The 9,818-nt window shown below is 38.9% G+C and overlaps 1 pseudogene; it reads left to right on the top strand.

Annotated features, from left to right (window-relative positions):
• Positions 1–2,652: 2,652 nt before the first annotated feature.
• LOC140502296 (nucleosome assembly protein 1-like 1 pseudogene) overlaps positions 2,653–9,818 on the top strand; it is a 51,427-nt pseudogene continuing 44,261 nt past the window's right edge.

Raw genomic sequence — 9,818 nt, 5'->3', positions numbered from 1 at the left:
GTATGGAGATCAAGAAGGATACAAACTGAGAAGAGGCCATTGGATTTGACAGTTTAGAGATCATTGGCAACCTTGGAGAAAGCAATTGCATTTGAGTGATGAGGTTGGAACCTAGATTAAAATTAGTTGAAAAGTTAGTTTAAGAAGAGGAAGTAGAGGCAACCAGTTCAGGTAATTTTCTTTCTTTTTTTCTTTTCTTTTTTCTTTTTTTATTTAACTTTTAACATTCATTTTAACAAAATTTTGGGTTCCAAATTTTCTCCCCTTTTGTCGCCTCCTCCCACCCCAAAACACCGAGCATTCTAATTGCCCCTATCACCAATCTGCTCTCTCTTCTATCATCCCTCTCTGCCCTTGTCACCATCTTCTCTTTTGTCCTGTAGGGCCAGATAACTTTCTATACCCCTTTACCTGTATTTCTTATTTCCTAGTGGCAAGAACAGTACTCAAGAGTTGTTCCTAAAACTTTGAGTTCCAACTTCTTTACCTCCCTCCCTCCCTACCCCTTCCCTTTGGAAGGCAAGCAATTCAATATAGGCCAAATCTGTGTAGTTTTGCAAATGACTTCCATAATAGTTGTGTTGTATAAGACTAACTATATTTCCCACCATCCTATCCTGTCCCCCATTACTTCTATTCTCTCTTTTGATCCTATCCCTCCCCACGAGTGTCGACCTCAAATTGCTCCCTCCTCCCCAAGCCCTCCCTTCCATCATCCCCCCCACACTGCTTATCCCCTTATCCCCCACTTTCCTGTATTGTAAGATAGGTTTTCATACCAAAATGAATGTGCATTTTATTCCTTCCTTTAGTGGAATGTGATGAGAGTAGACTTCATGTTTTTCTCTCACCTCCCCTCTTTTTCCCTCCACTAAAAAGTCTTTTGCTTGCCTCTTTTATGAGAAGTAATTTGCCCCATTCCATTTCTCCCTTTCTCCTCCCAATATATTTCTCTCTCACTGCTTGATTTCATTTTTTTAAGATATGATCCCATCCTCTTCAATTCACTCTGTGCACTCTGTCTCTACATGTGTGTGCATGTGTGTGCATGTGTGTGTGTGTGTAATCCCACCCAGTACCCAGATACTGAAAAGTTTTAAGAGTTACAAATATTATCTTTCCATGTAGAAATGTAAACAGTTCAACTTTAGTAAGTCCCTTGTGACTTCTTTTTGCTGTTTACCTTTTCATGCTTCTCTTGATTCTTGTGTTTGAAAGTCAAATTTTCTTTTCAGCTCTGGTCTTTTCATCAAGAATGCCTGAAAGTCCTCTATTTAATTGAAAGACCAACTTTTCCCCTGAAGTATTATACTCAGTTTTGCTGGGTAGGTGATTCTTGGTTTTAGTCCTAGTTCCTTTGACTTCTGGAATATCCTATTCCACGCCCTTCAATTCCTTCATGTAGAAGCTGCTAGATCTTGTGTTATCCTGATTGTATTTCCACAATACTTGAGTTGTTTCTTTCTAGCTGCTTGCAATATTTTCTCCTTGACCTGGGAACTTTGGAATTTGGCCAGAGTGTTCGTAGGAGTTTCTCTTTTTGGATCTCTTTCAGGCAGTGTTCTGTGGATTCCTTGAATATTTATTTTGCCCTCTGGTTCTAGAATCTCAGGGCAGTTTTCCTTGATAATTTCATGAAAGATGATGTCTAGGCTCTTTTTTTGATCATGGCTTTCTGGTAGTCCCATAATTTTTAAATTGTCTCTCCTGGATCTATTTTCCAGGTCAGTTATTTTTGCAATGAGATATTTCACATTATCTTCCATTTTTTCATTCTTTTGGTTTTGTTTTGTGATTTCTTGGTTTCTCATAAAGTCATTAGCCTCCATCTGTTCCATTCTAATTTTGAAAGAGCTATTTTCTTTAGTGAGCTTTTGAACCTCCTTTTCCACTTGGCTAATTCTGCTTTTGAAAGCATTCTTCTACTCATTGGCTTTTTAAACCTCTTTTGCCAATTGAATTAGCCTATTTTTCAAGGTGTTATTTTCTTCAGCATTTTTTTGGGTCTCCTTTAGCAGGGTGCTGACCTGCTGTTCATGCTTTGCCTGCATGTCTCTCATTTCTCTTCCCAGCTTTTCCTCCACCTCTCTAACTTGATTTTCAAATTCCTTTTTGAGCTCTTCCATGGCCTGAGCCCATTGAGTGGGCTGGGATACAGAAGCCTTGACTTCTGTGTCTTTCCCTGATGGTAGGCATTGTTCTTCCTCATCAGCAAGGAAGGGAGGAAATACCTGTTCACCAAGAAAGTAACCTTCTATAGTCTTATTTCTTTTCCCTTTTCTGGGCATTTTCCCAGCCAGTGACTTGACTTCTGAGTATTCTCTTCACACCCACTTGGCCTCCAGATCCTCCCAGCCAGCACTTGGGGTCTGAGATTCAAATGCTGCTTCCCAGCCTCAGGGCTTTCAGCGGGGGCGGGCCTGGTATTCAGTGTGAGATCAAGTTCAGGTGCTCAAGTGGGGGCAGGGCTGCCTCACTGGCTCAGTTCCCTCAGGGGGTTTATGCAGAGACCTTCAACAATGGATTCAGGCTCCTGCCTGCTTGGGGAGCCCTGGGTCTGCTCCTGCCTCCACTGCTGCCTTCTGAGGGGGCCTCTCGACCCACCAGAGAGACTCTCTCACTGACCCCCATCATCTGGGAGTGGAGGGACCCATGCGGCTGCTGGAGATTCTGTCCCCGAAGCCCACTTGGATGTGCTCCTCTTGGCGCTGCGTGGCCAAGGAGGGCTGGGCTCTACTCTGGGTCTGCAGCACGAGGCACCTTTTGCAAGAGGTTTGCAGGCTCTCTGGAACAGAAATCTCCTCCGTTCCACCATTCTCTGGCCTCTGCTGCTCCAGAATTCGCCGGGAGTTCTTTTTTAAAGATATTCTATGGGCGGTGGGTTCGGAGCTAGTGTATGTGCGTCTTTCTACTCTGCCATCTTGGCTCCACCCCCCCAGGTAATTTTCTTTAAAGAGATTGACTAGGAAACAGAGAAACAAGGAAGATAGAATGATAACTTGAGAAGATGATTGGGTCAACTAAAATTTCCTCAAGGACCAGGGAGAATTGGAAATTTCTGTAGGGAACAGGGAATGAGTCAATAGATTTGGAGAGATTGAAAATTAGAGAAAGGGAAGATTGTGGGGGCTCACCTTTCGAAGACCTGATGAGATAATGGACCTATGTGGTGGTATTAGCCTCGGCAAAGTGAAAACTGCCTGTTCCTCAGAAATGATGTCAAAGGATTTCCAGATGTAAAATGGAAATAATGTGGTGTGGTGGAAGGGGTATTTGTGTTTAGAGTCACTTTGGAAGGCTTCAGCTATAGTACTGAAGAGACTACTGATTAGAGAAGAAAGCCATCAATTTGTGGATTTGCCGAGAAAAAAATTGGAAACCTTTTGATTGGAGGACCTCGTTTCAGATATCATCCTTCAGTGTGAAAGAGGCAAAGCCTCTCAGAGTAGTCTGTTTGTTTGTTTTCTGCCCACTATGGTTTGAAAGGGAAAAGTAGAGGCGAAAAGATAGGTTTTGCATCTGATTTGCTTTAAGCATATGTTTGAAACTGATTGGATGACTCAAAGTTCATTTGAATGAGAGGCTGACTGGGCTTTTCTGCATTTCCTAGAGAGCCAACCTGAGGAGTTCTATAATTCTCTTTGCTTAATGGAACTACTTATCAATATAATAATGTAACACTTTCTCAGTGCCCCTTTAAAAATGATTGTGAGTTAAAAGAACTTGCCATTTTGCTTCTTTAATCTGAGAGCAGAAGAGTAGATCTGTCTAGCTGAAGCGTGGCTGTAACTGGAATGGGAGCAGTCATCACAGAAATACCTTACTGTGATTCTGATTGTTCCTGAAGGGGTATTGGACATACAGGCTGGAAGTTCTAAGTTGAGCAGCCCTTAGCACGTGGGTTATCCTCACTTATATGTCTCTCAGGTTTCTCTGAGTATGTGACCATTCCCTTTAAAGGAAATTGATTTTGTTGGTGAGAAATTATGACCTAGGTTTATATGTGGACTGTGATGTATTGATTATTCAATATTAATTTGTTTATTGAGGAACTACAAATATTATTTATTTTACTTTATTAAGTATATGTTTTATGTTTGAGTTAATTGTATCATCATTTTGATTGATTTTGTATATATAAGAATGACAATAGTGGGGACCCAAGAGCTGTAGTGGTGAGTAGGGAGAGCATATTCTCTCCATTAGAGACAATGGAAGAACCCTTGGACAGTTTGAATTATAGCCACTTGGTGTTAGTTCTTTGTGAACTTAGCCAACTGCTATTGTGAGGGCAACTGAAGGTGAATCATTACATAGCATGAGAGTAGTAGCCTTGTCCCATGCTAGGGGTTATACTTGGAGCTTACTCCAGGTGCATCATGCTGGTGTTACTTTTGTACTGCCTTTCTCACTGGATGGTTTATTTTAAACATTAGCTATCCTTGCCAAATTTTAAAAAATATATAATATAACCTAGGGTTAATAAGAACAATGATAATAATTTCAAATATGTTTAGCAATTTGCAGTTTATAAAGTATCTTCATATCCCTTAGGTCAGTCTATTTTTGAATCAACAACACCTCAGTATTTATTCCATTTGCATGCTTGGTATTTTCCAAAAGAAATGACATTTCACATCATCTCCTGCAGTTGATTGTTCAACAGACTTTTATTGAGTACCTGCTATGTATAAACCAGCCTGCTAAAAACTGAGGAAGAACACATGTAGATAACAATGTAGGTCTTCAAAGAATCTACATCCTAGTTAAGGAGGCAATAAGGTAGGTATTATATACATAAAATACATAAAGTTTTTATGTATGTAAAAAACATTAACTACCAGTATATAAAGCAGTATGTGATGAACCAAGAGTGCTACTGATAATAAATGCTTTAAGAGTTCAGAGAAGGAAGAAATCAAAGTTGGCTCAGAATACTCAGGGAAGCCCTCATGGAGGAGGTATCTTTTCTGATAGTCCTTGGAGAGTGGATATATAGGTAGAGAAGTCATTTTATGTCAGGAACAGAATGCTCAATGGACCAGTGGTGTGGTTTGCTTTGCATACCATGAGTAGACCAGTTTGTCTGTAGGTGAGGGTTCATACAAAAAATGATAAGTCTGGATAGTCATATCCCCCTACTCTTCCATCTCTATTGGAAATACCTGCTAATTTGTCAAATAGGAATAGAGAGTTTACAGTTATTTATTGGCTTAAGGTTTACCGGTAATCTTTCTCTCACTAAAATTCTCTGAGGTAGGGCATTATATCCAATTTATCAGTATGAAAACTGAGATTCAGAGAGAGAAATTGATTTGCCTAAGGTTATACAGTTTGCATTTAGCTAACTTGGGATTTGAACTTATGTCTTCTGACTCCAAATTCTGTGCTTCTTCTGCTAGGCTATGTTTTCTCCTTTCTTTTGCCTCTAACCTCTTCCCTTCCTATGCTCTCTCACATAGTTGGCAACAGAGCTAATGATTTGCCCACCTTATGTGCCAGGTAAGCAATTAGGAGATTACACAGCATGCAATTCCGTGGTGCCAGTCTTCTAAGTGGTTTTCTAGCAACAGAACCTAACTCAGCCTGACCATATCAGATTTCAGTGATCATGACGGAAAGTAGGGGCCACCTTGTGGTCATGCCTCCATCTTGCCAACCATCTCTTTTTGGGGATAGGCATAAATAAACAGGGATACAAGGCAAGTTTTAGGCACCCTTGAATTTCAGTAGTAGTAGTAAAACAGTCCCCAGAGGTCATATAGTCCATCATTTCTTGTTATGCCTTAATCCACACTATCAAATCCCTAGCAGATAATCAATCACCTTTGTCTTGAACACCTCTAGGGCTGGAGAGCATCTGAATCTTTAGGGTATTCCATTCTCTTTTTGGATACATATAAACTGTTCATCTTGACCCTGTAGGGTAGAACTAGGAACAATGGGCAGATTTTAGCTCCCAGTAAGGAAAATCTCATATGCTACCTTCTGCAAGAAGACTTTTCTGGTTCTCTCAGTCATTAATACCTTCCCTTTTAAGGTGAACTCATATCTACTTGCACTTACCAGTAGAAATATATGTTGTCTTCCCCATTAGATTGTAAGCTCCTTGAAAGCAGGAATTGATCTTGGTTTTTCTTTTCATTCCCAGATCCTGGCACATAGTAAGAGGTAAATAAATGCTTCTTGGTTAATTGAAGTAGAATGAACTGTCTTAGGAAATGGAGTTCCCCATCACTGGAGGTCTTTTATTGTAGGTATGACTATTTGTCCAAGTTGTTGTAGAAGGATTTCTTGTTCAAGTATAGGTTAGTGTCGTTTCTGAGATTCCTTCAGACATGGAGATTTCATGCCTCTATAACTGCTGTCTGAGGCACATTTAATATGGGACACTGTCTCATTCTCTCCTCCCTCCACTCTTTTCATAGGGATGTGGAGAGAATAATGGATCAACTTAACCATGACTGACAGGAGGTCATTCCACTCCTCCTACTGTTTTCAATCATCTATTGTAACTTCTGGGGGCAATTCTCTTTACTCTTCTTGCGATTCTCTTTTTTGTAAAGTTTCTTTTTTCCTGTTGCTGGGATTTCTCTTCAAATTACAAAGAAATCCTAAAGTGAATGCTACACCATAGCTTCTAATCAAATCAATAGTGCTGGGGAAAATGGTAAAAGTGATTCTCTATAGCTGGAAGGGAACTTGAGAAATCATTTAATTCTACTCTCTTTATTTTTTACAGATGAGAAAACTGAAGTTCAAAGGTGATAAAATTGGTAGGTGGAAAAACTCAGGCCTCCCAATTCATAGTGCAGTGGTCTTTTGCCTACATTATAAAACCACTTTCATAGACGAGAGAATGTTAAAGTTGGAAAGGATCCTTAGTAGTTGAAGAATTAATTAATTCATCCATCCATCCATCCATCCATCCGTTCATCCGTCCATCCATCCATCACTAGGTGGTACAGTGAATAGCATGCCAGTGCTAGAGTCAGAAAGACTCTTCTTCGTGAGTTCAAATCTGACCTCAGACGCTTACTAGTTGTGTGAGCCTGGGTAAGTCCTGTAAGGTTGTTTGCTTCAATTCCTCATGTGTAGAATGAACTAGAGAAGGAAATGGCAAAACACTCCAGTATCTTTGCCAAGAAAACCCCAAAAAGAGATGGACATGATTGAAAAACAACTCAGCAATAAAATCCATTTATTTGTTGGTCTATTCTAACTGTATAATTTCCTTGACTTTTGTTTACTCTTTTGTTTGGATAGTGGGTTTACTTCTTATTCACTATTTATGATGGTCTTTTGTATAATCAGTGTTTATTGGGAAAGGACTAAGACAAAAAATATAAGCCAAAAGTGATTAACTCCACCATTAAGAGTGATCAGGGAAGCATCTTTTGTTCTGAATATATCATCTCCTGAGCTACCAATATTTTATGGGAGCATATAGCTACAATTCTTGCCCGATACTCATCTTAAAGACTGAAAGAAAGAGCTTGCAGCCTCAGTGGAACTCCTGGGCTTGCCTCTCCCTCCTCTGGCCCGCAGATAGCAAGATGGTCTTCCCAGACACTGCACTTGGCCTTCTCTCTGCAGAAGAAGATCAGGACTCAGATCGTATCAAATCATGCCACCAACAAGTCACACGTATATATTTAGAAAACTTATGTGAGCACAAAAATATTGCACATTGGTTCAGATTCATTCAATTTTAAAGGAGAACAAAAAGTTAAAAGAATTAAAAAGAAAGTAAAACTTCCAGGTCTTCAAGACAGAAGTGTTACTTCTTGGCTTATAAACTTATATAATGGACAGAAGTTCCTTAGAAAATGTTTACAAGTGATATTGACAGTTTCTTCAAAACAAACAAAAAAAAAGAGTGATAACAGATATTGGCTGGATAACAACTCTGAAACTGAACTTTACTACTTCTTTTTACATTTATTCTTTCTTTAATCTTGAAGTATACTACCCTTTATACAATATGTACTTTAAAAAGCTGTGTATAAATAAGAGTGTTACTTTGCTGTTTTGGTAAATCAAGTTTTTGAAGTACTCAGCAAAATTGTGAATGGAATGTAAACCATGGCCTAGGGCTGAGAGTTTAGTAATATAAGTGATGAGAAAGATTTTCCCCATTCATACAAAGGCGCATTCTTCCACAAGTTACTTAACTAACATTGGGAGCTGGCACACATACAGGGAGTACACCAAGGAACAGGTGTAACAGGACACAGTGGGTGAAACAGATGGCTTGGAACATGCATGGCTGGGATAACTCACATCTCCTCTGCTGTAGTGCTGCCAGTGTCATCGGGCTAGTCTCTGCCAGGTGTCTCCATGGAACTGATCTCTTATATTCTTAACTGGGCATCCATCCCTAGATGATGCTTTTCTCTGGTGCCATCTTCTGGTCATTACATGCAATGTAGCATCTTTGTTGAGCCACTGCTTTCTGATACCATTGGCTTTTCCCCCATCAAGATTCCTAATTTTTTTCTGTTATAGACCCTTTGGTAGTCTGATAAAGCCCATGGATCCCTTCTGAGTGTAATGTTTTTTAAATAATTGAAAGAAATGCTAAATTTCAATTAGAGGTTAGTCAAAATTGAGATATGTATGTATGTATGTATGTATGTGTATATATATATATATATATATATATATATATATACATATATATATGTATGTATTTTTCCCCATTCCAAGTTTATCCATTCCCTGAAATCTATCCACAGACCACTGCTGTGGGTTCCAGATTGGAACTTCTGTTATAGAGAGAAGGTTCTGTTAGTTTTCTAGATTGTGGCTCAAGGGAAATATGTTTAATTTTTTTTTAATTGGTGACTTTTCTCTTGTTGATTTTTTAATTGTTATTAAATAAAATATGCATTTAACAGAATTTGAGAAAAAGATACAAAATGAAAACAGTAATGTGCCACATACCAAAATAAAATACTAACAAAATATTACATAATTAAAGAGAACTGTATATTAAACTCAGTGCACAGCTGGTCATCTTCTAAGAAAAAGAAACGTAATCAGAGTAATGTCGAATTCTAGAGGTACTCCCATTCCCTTCATTAAAGGGAGGAAAGGGCCTCAGTTTGGAGTAAGAGGACCTGATTTTAGTTCTGTTTTGATGTAGACTGAGCTACTACCACCTACTCTCTAGTGGGAGAAACTTTTAGTCATTTGAAAGTCTGTTTTTGAGGTAATTTTCCTCTTATTCCTAGCTAGATTCTTTCAGCAAAAACTCTCATTTGAGTTATGGTCCTAAATTCCTTTTAATATCTGATATGACATCAAGTCCTAATTATGATCCAGGAAACTTTGATTAACAAATCTGCAAAAGATTTGGGTGGAGCTGGGGCAAGTGTCTTCTGCTAAATATTTTACAATTAACTCTCAGGGGAAAAAAGTAGACATGACACACGGTTGAGTTTAATCTGTGTTGTTAACATTTTCTGTTACTTTCTTAAGTTTAGATAATTGACAAAATGATAAATCAAACCCTGATTTGTAGGTTATGTCAATTTCTGAAGTGGCAAAAGTCACAATAAAAATTCCTCAATTCTTAAGAGTCTGAATGATCTAGCTTCTGCATTGTACTGAACTGGGGCAAGGAGAATATTTGCATCCCATATAAAGACCCTTATTGTCATGTAATCAGTTAAGGAGTAAGGCTGAAGAAGTCTAGGTGGAGCCAAAGAAGCTGGCAGTCTTTGTTCTACTTCTCTCCAGTAACCAAAATCACTGTAGGGGAAGAGAAGGGAACAGTATTTATTTAAGTATTTATTAAGCACCTACTATGTGCC

This window comes from Notamacropus eugenii, chromosome 4 (assembly GCF_028372415.1).
Source record: "Notamacropus eugenii isolate mMacEug1 chromosome 4, mMacEug1.pri_v2, whole genome shotgun sequence".
NCBI classification, from domain to species: Eukaryota; Metazoa; Chordata; class Mammalia; order Diprotodontia; family Macropodidae; genus Notamacropus; species Notamacropus eugenii.
The sequence above is the reverse complement of the archived record's forward strand: the minus strand, read 5'-3'. Positions and strand labels throughout refer to the sequence as shown.